This window comes from Benincasa hispida, chromosome 12, assembly GCF_027475165.1.
Source record: "Benincasa hispida cultivar pf3 chromosome 12, pf3_genome.v1.1, whole genome shotgun sequence".
NCBI lineage: Eukaryota > Viridiplantae > Streptophyta > Magnoliopsida > Cucurbitales > Cucurbitaceae > Benincasa > Benincasa hispida.
The window spans coordinates 18,348,625-18,364,145 of record NC_143489.1 but is presented as its reverse complement, the minus strand read 5'-3'; positions in this window follow the sequence as shown (position 1 = coordinate 18,364,145).

Here is a 15,521-nt window from a genome sequence, read left to right as displayed (position 1 = left end):
CCCTTCGGGTTGCGTGAGAGTTCTGTTGAACTCGGCAGAGCCCCTTGCGGTATGTTCTTTAGCTCACTTACAATCTGGCCCATCTGTAATTCTAGATTGTGGATAGACGTAGCTTGACTTTGAAGCACCGTTTCGTTTTTCTCTATATATTGCTTCAAGAGGCTTTCCAGGGAAAAAGATTGCGATGGTTGTGAGCTACTGGCTTGATTGCTTGTCTGACCATTATTGCACGGGAAGAATCCAGGTGGCCCTTCTTTCTGCGCCACAGGTTGGAAATTCTACTACTGATTCTTCCATGTAAAATTGGGGTGGTTTTTCCACCCAAGGTTGTAGGTATTCGAAAATGAATTGTTTTTCACAAAGTAAATGGACTGTGGGTTCTGCGGGCATTCTTCCATTGCATGCCCATCATCGCAAGTCACACACCTTGCAGTGTTTTGACTAATTGCATTGATTTGCCCATTTTGCGGTGTTGGACTGCTGATCGCAATTCCCTGAATTAAGTTCATCATTGCGGTCATCTGATTTTGTAGTTAAGTAATAGGACCATTACTTGCGTCGTTATCCTTGATTCTCTGTCTCTGATCACTCTCTCTCCAATCTTCGTGGTTCTTAGAGATGCGATCCAAGATGTTCTTAGCCTCGTCATACGTTTTGTCAAGCAGACCACCAGCGGCTACCGCATTGGCAGCGATCTGCGAAACGAGATTTAAACTATGATAAAAGATTTCCATCTGAAGGCAGTCTGGCAAACCATTGTGTGAACAGCCCCGAACCAACCTCTTAAACCTCGCCCAAGCATTGTTGAGCGATTCGTCCATGTCTTTTTAAAATTCGTGATTAGTTTCCTTCATCTAGCATTCTTAGTAGGTGGAAAATATTTCTTCATAAATTTCTCTACGACCTATTCCCATGAAGTGATCTCTCTCGGCTCGAGAGAATACGCCCATTTTCTCGCCTGATCACAAAGAGAAAATGGGAACAAAATTAGTCGAACTTCTTCGGTAAAAATGTTCAGGAACACAAAAGTATTGCAGATTTCTATAAAGCTACGGAGGTGAGCGTGCGGGTCCTTGCCACGCCGTCCTCTGAATTGTCTTGCAGTCTAGATCATCTGCAGCATCACCGGTTTCATCTCGAATCGGCTTCCGTCGAGGGCAGGCCTCATGATTCCTGGAGAGAAATCATAGAGGTTTAGCGATGCATAGTCCCTAATGAGTCTATTGCGATCATTAGCCAAAAGGATTGGATTCGCCATGACATTGTTCTCGTTTGGTGCTCCGTTTCCAAGCTGCTCCACCATATCTTCTTTATCTTGTTGTTGTTATTGGCGGTCTCTTAATCTTTTTTTGAATGTCCTCTCAATCTCCGAGTCATAATTCGCCAGAGATTTCTGCAAAGAAATCAGAAAAATTACCGTTAGCACACTATTTTGCCAAAGTCCCTGGCAACGGCACCAAAAACTTGATGCGTTATTTTTTATGTGGAATTATGGATGAAATGCGTTGATGGAGTTGCGTTGAGCACTCAAGTTTTCTCAGCGGAATCCAAGTGTAAACCCCACTGAATTTCCTGGTAAGTCTAGGGTCGAACTCAGGGATTTCGAAAAACAGGTTGCGGTGGTAATTTTTAGGAAAACTTTGTGGTAACCAAATAAGTAAATAAGTTATTGGAGTTGTTGTTTGCGGTAATGAAAATAGACAAATGCGGCGGATTTGAGAAAAGTCTGATTGTGTGATAGATACACTAAGTATGCAGAAGAACGGGTTGAAAAGGTCTTTAGCTAGCGTTACTTGGGGAATGCGTTAGACTATGCAATCATGCTACAACCATGCACAGCAAGTCATTTTCCAATGCAAATGCGATGCTCCTAAGTCTAGGACGCATGTGTTGAATGCAAAAGTGTCCATAGAGCTTATTTCTAAGTCTCTACTCTTTTCCTATGCGGTGATGCAAGATGCACAAAGGCAAGGTGACTGCACACAATCATATCCTATCTCTAGGATGCATGCGATGCTTTGATAACAAATAGTGCTTATTCCTAAGCTTCTATCTCTTGATTATGCGTTCTAATCTGACTCTCCCGAGCCTAGATTCTGACCTGACCTTCCCAAGCCTAGATTCTGTCCTTAGACTATCCTCCCAAGTATCTCTAATGGACGAATAAAGCATACATAATACAAAATCATCGCATAAAATGAAGATCCCCAGTTAAGCTAGCTAAGTGCTTCTCAACCCATTCAACAGATTTAGCTACTCATGTGTAAATAACAGAGAGTGAACAGATATAGAGAATTAAATTCCATTTTTATAAATGAGTTTGAATACAAAATAACAATGGAAGTTAAAGGTAGAGAGCCTGGTAGCAATCCCTTGCTGCCCAAGGCTTTTACACTGGCAACTCTATTCAGTTCAAAAGATATTCCTGCTTTTGCAGGCGTCGACCCTCTCTTTGATCCTGAACTTCCGGAACTCTTCCAAGCTTACCAGAATGATCTGTCGGCACAACCTTCTTCTCTCGCGTCCGCCTTAAAGTAAAAGAAAATCTAAGAACAAGGCTAAACTATGAATAAAAATTGTGAACTCGTGAGATGGTGAACCCCTTTTTTGAAGGATGTCTCTAATATTTATAGAGCTTCGGGGTGAAAGCGGCTTCTCTCTTATGATTGCTTAGATGGGATGGCTTTAATTCCCTGACTGATGCGCCAAATATTTGTCACCGAAAAGCTGAATGTACTTGTTATCGTTAGCGGCTGTCAACTTAATTCGGATTCGGCTGTCATCAGCTTTCTGTCCCATCATGATGAATTATGCCTTTCACCCAGATGCGCCCACTAAGTTGCACCAACTCTATGCGGCAATCCTTCTTAAGTAGATGTTTGCGAACACCATCACCGCAAAGCCTTACGGTAATACTGTGCTCGACCAATGATTTTTTTATGATCCCTCTTTTCGCCTTGCGTTAATGCATATTCTGTATAAAAACACAAAAATCAACTGTTTCTATCCGATGAACGCATGTGACCATAATGTTATGAATTTGATGTTTTTTGGACGTAATTTAACATATTTTATCAACGTAACCTAACATTGTTTAAGAACTTAACACTATGATAACGTGCATTTCTGCCCGTTACCAATCCTGTACAAAGAGTTTGTATAAGACCTAATCACGAAGTGTTAACGTCTCGTTATATAACACCGTTCATGACAGAGACTTCACTTCACTAGGATGGCCATATGTAACATGACCTCAATCCTGAATGAGTTGGGAACTCCTGCCATTGAGGGCAGTCCTTTGATTTGTATGAGTGTAAGTGGCCAAGTTGCCGATTCAAACCTACCATTTTGGACTATGTTGTATTGTTCATTAGCGGAATCAGTGGTACTTAAGAAGTGAGATGTAACTACAAGGGCAAAACGGTAAATTGGCCCAGCTGTACTTACGAGCATCTGTGAAGGGTCATCGTACTCATGATTGGTTATATCCGATGGACACAGAAATATATCTGTGGTAAGAAGAGTTCAGCTGTTGGTCTTTAGTGGAATCACTGATAGTTAACGGATGGTGGATCTCGTGGCTAAAGAGTTTAGTCAGCTATTCACGTACTGTTGGAGCTTCGAGCCACAGGTCCATTAGGTCCCCTGGGTAGCTTGGATAAAGTCGAGAACCAATATGTGGAGTGTACGTAACAGTGAAATGTCTCGTAATTCTCTCAGATTTACAAAACTTATCAAATTTGTGATTCACAAATTCTAAACCGTCGTCTGTCTTTAGATACTTTACCTTCCTACCTATTTGGTTCTCAATTTACTTTTTCCATTGAAGGGATTTCCCAAAGGCTTCATCCTTCTGTTTCAGTAGATACATTCACACCTTCCTTAAAAAATCATCGATGATCGACATGAAGTATCTCGAACCTCTCATAGAAGGTACTTTTGTATGATCCCACAAATCTGAGTGAACGTAATAAAAAATTCCTTTGGTAGAATGCTTCCATTTTCCAAACTTCACTCTGGTAGACTTTTCTATTATGCAATGTTCACAAAATGTGAGTTCAATGTCTTTAACTCCTCTAGGCAAACCTTGTTGTGAAAGAGCTTGAAGACCTCTTTCACTCACATGAGCTAGTCTTTTGTGCCATAACATAGACATATCTATTTCTTTCCCAGATGCAATAGCAGCGCTATTTGAAACTACAGTACCCTCCAACACATAAAGGCCATTCCTCAAGGTCTCATTCAATTTAACCAAAGAACCCTTGATAACCTTCAGAATTGCATTCTCAAATTTATAGGAATAACCCGCTCTATCTAATTTTCCCAGAGAAATTAGATTTCATTTGAGTTCTGGAACACACTTTACATTTGTAAGAATTCTGATCATTCCATCATGTGTTGTGATTCGAACTGACCCAATTCCTTTTACATCACAAGTATCATTATCACCAAGCAAAATTGATCCCCAATCATTTTCCTGAAAATCAATCAAGAAATTTGATTAGGAGTCATGTGAAACGTGCACCCTGAATCCATGATCCAAGCATCTTGAATATCCCTGTGTGACACCATCAAGACCTTTGCTAAATCATACCCATCAGTAACATTTGTTGCACTAGATTCCCCTGCATGCTTGCTACTTGATGCTTTCTTGCTCTTATTCAAAGGACAATTTTTCTTAAAGTGCCCTTCTTTATGACATAGGAAACATTTTCTGACTTTCCCCTTTGATTTTGACATGGATCTCGACTCTTTTCCTTTTCCGTTCTTTTTCTCACTTCTGCCTCTAACCATGAGTAACTCTCCATCCTTGCGTTCCTTTTTAATCTCTAGGTTTCTCGTTCTCAAGGCATCCAACACTATATCTATGGACAATGAATCCCGTCCATATTTAATAGCTACCTTAACTTCTCGATACAATTCAGGCAATGAATTAAAAAGAATAACCGCTTGATTTTCATCCGACATCTTCTCACCGATGTTATTGAGATCAACTATAATCTTTTGGAATTCATCTAAGTTCTCTTCTAAGCCTTTACTAGAGTCCATCTTATATCAAAAAAAAAATCTCTTTTAGATATAATTTATTTGGCAAGGACTTAGTCCAATAAAGACTTTCTAATTTTTTCCATAACTTCGTAGTAGTAGCCTTATCTACTAGCCTAAGCACTCCATCTAAAAGGTACAGAATTATCGTTGAATAGCCATCTCATCCGTATCCCTTTTCTTAGCTTCTGTAATTATTAACGGAAGGTCATTTTCGTCTAAGATTTTGGCTAACTTTTGTTGTATCAAAATAGCTCTAATCTTTTTCCTCCATAACCCAAAATCACCTTTCCCATCAAATTTAACAACTTTGAACTGTGTAGACAACGAAACCATCTGTCAAATTAATCCCAACAAAAAATTATCCGAACAAAGAATATGCCAGCATACTACCACACATCCTTTTTGGATCGAATAGAGCTCTGATACCACCTGTGAGAGTTTTAAAGTGAACTTAGATGGCCAAACAGAACGCACAAATAGCAGAATAAAACGAAAGCAATAAAGAACGAACATATATAGTGTTTCGACCAATTTGTTCTACATCCACTTTGAGAACCAGCTTGAATCAATTTTATTAAAAGTAATAAAGAATTTACAATTACAGATACTCAACAAAATCAACAATCTGTAATTTCAGAATAAGACACGATTTACTCGCCTTTTCACCGCAGATACTCCACCAGACGCTTCTTTTGTTTTGCATGTGTATGCTCTGATTTGCAGCTGCTCTCCTCTCTCTTTTCTTAAGGTTCACTATTTTCAGCCCTAAAGAATAGAAGATGGGTCTATTTACAAAATTGCCATTTGCCCATAATTACAAGAGTGCCATTGGGTCTTTAATTTCACAAAAAATCCAATAAGACCCACTTAAATACCTTGTTATTTTCTACACAAAATTTTTGTTACTAATTGTTATATGTTTTCCATTTGAGTAAATATTCGACTTATTGTTTGGTCCACGAATTTGTAGTTTTGTCAAGTAAAGGGTTCTTGAAATGAATCACCCCTAGTAGAATGCCTCATGAAATTGTTTATATATATTATTGACATTATTTTATGCCATGTACAAAGTTTATGTGGATTTTTAAGATTGATTAAAATGGAGGGTACTATACCGTTAGCTATCATATATATTATTTATTTTAGTGAAAATTTAAAACAAATGAATAGATTGATATGAACTTTTTGAATTTGTTTGTTGATTATGATCCATATTAAGTAGATAACTGACATGTAATACTTTTTATATTGCTTGATGATAAGGATGCTACCCTAATTCTGTTGACATCTTTTCCCCCGTCGTATGAGACTTTCGTTGACTTGTATATTGGAGGGAAAGAAACTCTGACCTTAGAAGATACAAAGTCCACGTTGCTTATGAGAGATGACCGTCAGAATGCAAGAAGTTTAGTTACAGAAAGTCAGGCATCTGGGTTAGCTACTACAGGGAGCAAGGGACATAGGAATTCTGGTAAGCAGAAGTCGAACCAGAATAAAAAGTCTTCGAAGTCAAAGGGTTCTAGGTCAGATGATATTTGTAACTACTGTAAAGAAAAGGGGCATTAGAAAACCGATTGTCCTAAGATAAAAGGGAATCAAGAAAAGAAGGAAAAGAGTGACAAAAGGGAAACATCGGCCTCTGTTGCACAAGTTGAGATTGATTCTGAAGACGTCGAGATAGATTCTGAAGGAGATCTAACTTTAGTTGTGAATGAACATTCACATTCTGATGATGTGTGGGTTCTTGATTCTGGGGCATCTTATCATATGTGCCCAAATAGAGAGTGGTTCTCAACCTATCAGCAAATAGATGGAGGGAATGTTAGCATGGCTAATGGTGTTGTGTGCAAGATAGTTGGAATCGGCTCAGTCAAGATACGAACACATAATGGTGCCTTCTACACTTTAAAAGAGGTTAGGCATGTTCCACTAATGAAGAAGAGTTTGATATCCTTTAGTGTACTCGATAGCAAGGGTTACAGTTTTGAAGGTAAAGGTGGAGCAATGTATGTCTATAAGGGTTCTGAGGTAGTTCTGAAAGGCATAAAGCGTGGAACACTGTATTTTCTATTAGGTTCCACGATAACAGGTTATGTTGTTGTTGCAGGATTTTGAATTTTGTGAACATTGTGTATTTGGGAAGCTTCATCGCAGCAAGTTTCCAAGAGGTGTTTCATCGTACAAAAGGGACACTTGATTATATTCATTCAGACTGTTGGGGACCTTCCAAAGTTGAATCTATTGGAGGAAGTAGGTATTTTTTGTCTATAATTGATGATTATTCAAGAATGACTTGGGTTTTTATGATGAAACATAAAAGTGAAGCCTTCAAGAATTTCAAGTAGTGGAAGATATTGATTGAAAATCAAACTGGGAAGAAGATCAAAAGGCTGCGAACTGATAATGGTATGGAATTCTGTGGATTTGAATTTAATGAGTTGTAAAGCTGAGGGGATTGTTCGCCATCACACTGTTAGGAATACTCCACAGCAAAATGGGGTTGTAAAACGTATGAATCAGACGTTGTTGGAGAGAGCACGATGCATGCTCTCTAATGCAGGGTTGGCTAAAAGGTTTTGGGCAGAAGCAGTAAATACATCATGTTATCTGATCAATTGTGGACCTCATATAGCTATTGATTGTAAACACCTTACGAGACAGGTGTGGTCTAGTAAGCCTGCAGATTATTCTTTATTAAAAAAATTTTGTTGTACTGTCTACGATCATGTTAATGAGGGTAAATTAAAACCGAGAACTAAAAAGGGTGTATTTGTGGGTTTTAGGGATGAAGTTAAGGGATATAGAGTCTGGTCACCTTCTGAGAATAGAGTCATACTTAGTAGGACTGTGATATTTGATGAAAATTCCATGCTTAACTCAACTGTAAAGCCTTTTGTGACATCTACTGATGTGGGAGAAAGTAGTAATGTTGATAAACAGGTGGAGATGCAATTCATTTCAGCTTTGAATGAATTACAACATCAAGGTGGAGAAGTTCAATACGTTACTACAGAAACTGATGTGCAACTAGAAACTAATGTGCTTAGAACGTTAAAAGTTGCTTTGCCTGAGAATTCTAGATCACGAGTAGATCAACCAAGTATAGCTCGTGATAGAGCTAGAAAAGGTTGTTGGACCTCCTGTGAGGTATGGTTTTGAAGATATGGTTACTTTTGCATTGCAGGTTGCTGAAGAGGTGGATCCTCATGAGCCATCCACCTATAGAGAAGCTGTGTCATGTGGTGAGTCTGCTCAATGGCTTGCTGCTATGGGGGATGAGATGGAATCTCTTGACAAAAATCAAACTTGGGAATTAGTTAAACGACTTAAAGAGAGAAAAATTGTCACTTGTAAATGGGTCTTCAAGAAAAAGGAGGGAATATCATCTTCAGAGGGCATTAAATATAAAGCTCGAGTTGTTGCTAGAGGGTTCACACAAAGGGAAAGAGTTGATTATAATGAGATATTCTCACCAGTAGTCAGACATACTTCTATCAGGGTGTTACTTGCTATAGTAGCACATCAGAATTTGGAACTTGAACAATTAGATGTGAAGAAAGCTTTCTTACATGGAGAGTTGGAGGAAGAGATTTATATGACCCAACCAGATGGGTTTCAATGTCCAGTAAAGAAGATTATATTTTCAAGTTGAAGAAATCTTTGTATGGGTTAAAGCAGTCTCCAAGGTAGTGGTACAAACGATTTGACATCTATATGATTGGACTTGGCTATAATAGGAGTCCGTATGATTGTTGTGTATATCACAACAAAGCTGATGATGGTTTGATGATTTATCTTCTTTTATATATAGATGATATGCCCATAGCTGCAAAGTCCAAGTCTGATATTTTGAAATTGAAGAATCTTCTCAGTGTTGAGTTTGATATGAAGGATTTGGGTGCTGATAACGGGCAAAAATGCACGTTATCATAGTGCTAAGTTCTTAAACAATGTTGGCTTGCGTTGATAAAGTATGTTAGATTGCGTCCAAAAAGCATCAAATTCATAATATTGCGGTCACATACATTCATCGCATAGAAACAGTTGATTTTTGTGTTTTTATGTTGAATATGCATTGACGCAAGGCAGAAATTGCGATCATAGGAAATCATTGGTCGAGCATAGCATTACTGTAAGGCTTTGCGGTGATTGTGTTCACAAAAATTTGCTCAAGAAGGATTGCCGCAACTTGGTCAGTGCAATTTGGTGGGCGCATCTGGGTGAAAGGCACAATTAATAGCGATGGGACAGAAAGCTGATGACGGTCGAATCTGAATTAAGCTGACAGCCGCTAACAATAACAAGTACATTGAGCTCTTCGGTGACAAATATTCGGCGCATCAGTCAGAGAATTAAAGCCATCCCATCTGAGCAATCATAAGAGAGAAGCTGCCTTCACCCCGAAACTCTATAAATACTAGAGGCATCCTTCAGAAAAGGGGTTAACCAGTTCACCAGTTAGAAAATTCATCAGTTAGCTTAGCACATCTTTGTCCATAGTTTTTCCTTTTTATTTTAAGGCGAAGCAAGAGAAGAGTAAAGACACCAGAGATCGCTCAGGGCAACTCGAGAGAGAATCTTGAGGCGTAGAAGTGGAGAGCGAACCGATTCTCACGAGAGCGAAATTATCTTTTGAACACGAGTAGAAAGATAGTGTAAAAGCTTGGGAAGAAAGAGATTGCTACCAGGCTCTTTATTCTATCTTTGCATTGTTATTTTGTACTTCATCTTTATATTTATGCAATAGAAGTTCTTATTCTACATCTGTTCACTTTCTTAGTATGCATGAGTAGCTAAACTAGTCGAATGGGTTAAGAAGAACTAAGCTAATATGACCTAGGATCTTCAATACATGCGATTGTCTTGTTTTATGTTGCGCCCAACACCCCTTTAGAGCTACTCGAGAGAGAGTCTAAAGAAAGAACCTAATGACTCGAGAGAGCGAGGTTAGAATCTAGACTCGAGATAGCGAGATTAGAACTGCATAAACAAGAGATAGGGACTTAGAGATAAGCTCTATTTGTCAACACTGCATCGCATGCACCTTATAGATAGGTATGATATTATGTGGCCGCATATTTGTGTGGATGTCATTTTGTCATCGCATAAATAGGAATAGAGGCTTATATGTAGGCCCTGTAGACTTATCGCATATATCGGATGCGTTGTAGCCTTAGAAGCCATGGCATTCGCACTGAGAGGTGGTTTACTATTGTATGCAAGTTGCATGATCGCATAGTATGAACGCATCCTAGGAAGTGTTAGCTGAAACATTTCTCAACCCGTTCACTGCATACTCATCGCATCTTCTGTTTATTCAACTCTTTTCAAACTCTACGCATTTGTTTATTTCTCATTACCACAAACATCAACCTCAACAACCATTGATTTATTTGGTTACCGTAAATTTTTCCTAAAAATTACCACCGCAACCTATTTTTCCAAATCCCTGAGTTCGACCCTGGACTTACCAAGAAACTCAGTGGGGTTTACACTTGGATTCCGCTGAGAAAACTTGAGTGCTCAACGCAACTCCATCAATGCATTTCATCCATATTTCCACATCATAAAATACCACATTAAGTTTTTGGCGTTGTTGCTGGGGACTTCCGCAAAATAGTGTACTAACGATAATTTTTCTGATTTCTTTGCAGACTCTCAATCTCTGGCGAATTACGACTCGAAGATTAAGAGGACATTCAAAAGAAGATTACGAGACCACCGATAACAACAGTCAGATAAAGAAGAGATGGCGGAGTAGCCTGGAAATGGAGCACCAAACGAAAACAACATCATGGCGAATCCAATCCTTCTGGCTAACGATCGTAATAGACTCATTAAGGACTATGCATCGCCAAATCTCTATGATTTCTCTCCAGTAATCATGAGGCCTGCCCTTGATGGAAGCATGTTCAAAATGAAACCGGTGATGCTGCAGATGATCCAGATTGCAGGACAATTCGGATGAAGGCGTGACGAGGACCCGCATGCCCACCTCTATAGCTTTATCGAAATCTGCAATACTTTTGTGTTTCTAAACATCTCTGCCGAAGAAGTTCGACTAACTTTGTTCCCATTTTCTCTTTGTCATCAGGCAAGAAAATGGGTGTATTCCCTCGAGCCAGAAGAGATCACTTCATGGGAATAGGTCGTAGAGAAATTTATGAAGAAATATTTTTCACCTACTGAGAACGCAAGACGAAGGAACTCATAACAAATTTTGAACAAGACATGGACGAATCACTCAGTGAAGCCTAGGTGAGGTTTAAGAAGTTGGTCCGGGACTGTCCACACAATGGTTTGCCAAACTGCCTTCAGATGGAAATCTTTTTATCATGGTTTGATTCCCGCTTCGCAGACTGCTGCCAATGCGGCAGCCACTGGTGGTCTGCTTGATAAAACGTATGACGAGGCTAAGAATATCTTGGATCGCATCTCTAAGAACCACGAATATTGGAGAGAGAGTGATCAGAGACTGAGAATCAAGGATAACGACGCAAGTAATGGTGCTATTACTTCACTATAGAATCAGATGACCGCAATGATGAACTTAATTTAGGGAATTGCGATCAGCAGCCCAACACCGCAAAATTGGCAAATCAACGCAATTAATGAAATACCGCAAGGTGTGCGACTTGTGGTGATGGGCACGCAATGGAAGAATGCCCATAGAATCCACAGTCTATTTACTTTGTGAAAAATAATCCCTTTTCAAATACCTACAACCCCGGGTGGAGAAACCTCCCCAATTTTACATGGAAGAATCAGCAGCAGAATTTCCAACCTATAGCATAGAAAAAAGGGCCACCTGGATTCTTCTTGCGTAATAACGATCAGACAAGCAATCATGCTAGTAGCTTATAACCGTCGCAATCTTCTTCCTTAGAAAGCCTATTGAAGCAATATATAGAGAAAAATGAAACGGTGCTTCAAAGTTAGGATACGTCCATCTGCAATCTAGAATTACAGATGGGCCAGATTGCAAGTGAGCTAAAGAACAGATTGCAAGGGGCTTTGCCGAGTTCAACAGAACTCCCACGCAACCCGAGGGGATCAAGTAAAGAGCAATGTCAGGTTGTGACATTGCGAAGTGGAAAAACTGTGGAGGAAAAAAGAAAGGAGCCTAGCCGGATTGCTCCCATTGCGGCGGAACCTGAAATTGCGGTGACACAAGAAGAAGAAGGAGAAAAAGAAGTAACAGAGCCAGAAGTTTCATCGACCTTAAAGCCAACAAAGATGGGGACTGTGAGAGTGCAGTTACCAACTTTCCCGCAGAGACCTAGAAAAAAAAGAATGAAGAGGTACAGTACCAACGCTTTCTATCTATGTTAAAACAATTATATATTAATATTCCATTCAGTGAAGCGATTGAGGAAATGTCTGCCTACGCAAAGTTTCTGAAGGATATGGTAACCAAGAATAGGGGAGTTGGTAAGTTTGCCATGGTGGCTTTAACGCAAAGTTCGAAATCAATAATTTCACAAAAGATGAGCGATTCTGGGAGCTTTACTATACCCTGCTCCATAGAAGGACTGTACATCGGGCAAACTTTGTGTGACCTTAGAGCCAGCATCAATTTGATGCCTCTGTCGATCTTTAAGCAGCTGAATGTGGGGCAATTTGCGCCTACGACTGTGACTCTCCAACTTACAGATAGATCTCTGGTGCATCCAGAGGGGAAGGTGAAGGACGTGCTGAGCACCATTGACAAATTTATCCTACCAGCCAACTTCATCATTTTAGATTACGAGGCTGACGAAGATGTGCCCATCATCTTGGGGCGACCATTTTTATCAATAGGTTGTGCCCAGATTGATGTGCATAAAGGGGAGATCACTTTGAGCATCAATGGACAGAAGCTCAAGTTCAACATAATCCGTGCCATGAAGTTTCATGACAAAGAAGACCTGTATGACTCAGACGACGACCAGAATTCAATTGAAGAAGAGAAGTTTGACGAAGAGAATGAAGAAGAGGATGTAAGTGCATCCATTGCTGCCTGTAATGCGATCATAAAAAAAACAAGCAGGGAAGAAGAGATGATCACAAACCGAGAAGAAGAGCCAACAGAAAAAGAAGAAAGAAAAACAACGCAACCGTCCTTAGTAGAACCACCAACATTGGAATTAAAGACCCTACCGAACCATTTAAAGTACACATTCTTGGGCAGAATGAGAAGCTACCAGTAATAATTTCCTCCGAACTCAACGAAGACCAGGAGAATGCGTTGATGAACATTCTGAGGAAACATGTGCAAGCAATTGGCCGGACGCTCGCCGACATTCGAGGAATCAGCCCAACGTACTGTATGTACCGCAATCGTCTTGAAAAGGACCACAAGGAAACGATCGAACATCAACGTAGACTCAACCCTACGATGAAAGAGGTAGTTAAAAATAAGATCATTAAATGGATAGATGCGGGCATTATTTATCCTATAGCAGATAGCAAGTGGATCAGCCCCGTGCAGTGTGTGCCGAAAAGGGTGGCATGACTGTAGTCCCAAACGAAAACAATGAACTAATATCGCAAAGGACCGTCACTGGGTGGCACATTTGCATGGACTACCGCAGACTGAATGTGGCCACAAAGAAAGTTCATTTCCCCTTACCGTTCATTGATCAAATGCTAGATCGTCTAGTTGGAAATGACTTTTACTGCTTTCTGGATGGCTATGCCAGGTATAACCAGATTATGATAGCTTCAGAAGATTAAGACAAGACCACATTCACCTGCCATATGGGACTTTTGCTTTCCGCCGCATGCCGTTCGGCCTCTACAATGCGTCAAGCACGTTCCAAAGGTGCATGATGGCCATCTTTTCAGACTATCTTGAGGACTCTGTTGAAATCTTTATGGACGACTTCTCTGTTTATAGGAACACCTGTGAAGTCTGTCTAGCTAACTTGGAGAAGATACTGAAGAGATGCGAAGAGAAGAATTTGGTTCTTAACTGGGAAAAATACCATTTTATGGTTAAGGAGAGCGTCGTGTTAGGGCACAAGGTTTCTCAGGACGGGTTGGAGGTGGATAAAGCAAAAATCGAAGCAATTGGACAACTTCCACCTCCAACAAGCGTGAAGGTTGTAGAAGTTTCTTGGGACATGCTGGATTCTACAGACACTTTGTTAAAGACTTCTCGAAAATAGCACAACCACTGAGTGCGTTGTTGGAGGCTGACAAAAAATTTGATTTTGACGATAATTGCCTCAACGCATTCAGAATTTTGAAGCGTGCGCTGATTACTGCATCTGACTGAACACTTCCTTTTGAAATAATGTGCGATGCAAAGGGGTATGCGATGGGAGCAGCTTTGGCACAGAAGGGAAAAACAATCTTACATCCCATCACATATGCGAGTAAGACATTAAAGGTATTCACATATGCGAGAAGGAGCTTCTTGTGGTAATTTTTGTGTTGGAAAAATTTCGAGCATATCTACTGGGAATAAAGGTATTCATCCATACTGATCATTCGACAATAAAGTACTTAATGACAAAGAAGGACGCAAAGCCGAGGTTGATCAGATAGGTTCTCCTCCTTCAAGAATTTGACATAGAAATAATTGATCGAAAGGGGATGGAGAACCAAGTTGCGGATCACTTATCTAGATTGGAAAACCCTGAAATTGATCACAATGAGTCGGAGGTGAATGCGGTGTTCCCAGATGAGCAGTTGTTCCACATTGAAGAACTGCCATGGTACGCTGACATAGTTAACTATTTGGTTTGCAAGTAATTTCCAGAGGATTATACCTACCACCAACAGAGAAAGCTCAAGCATGAATGCAGATCATATTTCTGGGACAAGCCGAATCTGTATAAAAAGGGGGCAGACTAGATTCTGCGACTATGCGTACCAAATGCTACTCAACAAAGCATATTATCGTAATACCATGATTCACCATATGGTGGGCACTTTGGAGGATAGCGCACTGCAGCTAAGGTTTTACAGAGTGGATTCTTTTGGCCGACATTGTTTAAGGATGTAGCTGACTACGCCAAAAAGTGTGATCGATGCCAATGCACAGGTAACATTTCATGAAAACATGCAATGCCGATGAACACCATTTTGGAGCTTGAATTGTTCGATGTGTGGGGTATTGATTTCATGGGATCATTCCCTCCTTCGAATGGTAAAAATTATATTTTATTAGCTGTCGACTATGTATCCAAGTGGGTAGAGGTAGTGGCGTGTACCGCAAGCGATGCGGCGGTAGTCTCTCAATTGAAGAAGAACATCTTCACTCGTTTTGGCACCTCATGTGCCATAATAAGTGATGAGGGGTCTCACTTTGTCAATCATACTATTAAGGAGATACTGCACAAATACAATATTCTCCACAAAGTGGCCACCGCATACCATCCGCAGACGAATGGTCAGGCTGAGGTGTCCAATCGGGAGATTAAGCTGATACTCGAAAAGGTAGTAAGGCCTTCGTGAATAGATTGGGCAACAAAGCTCGACGATAC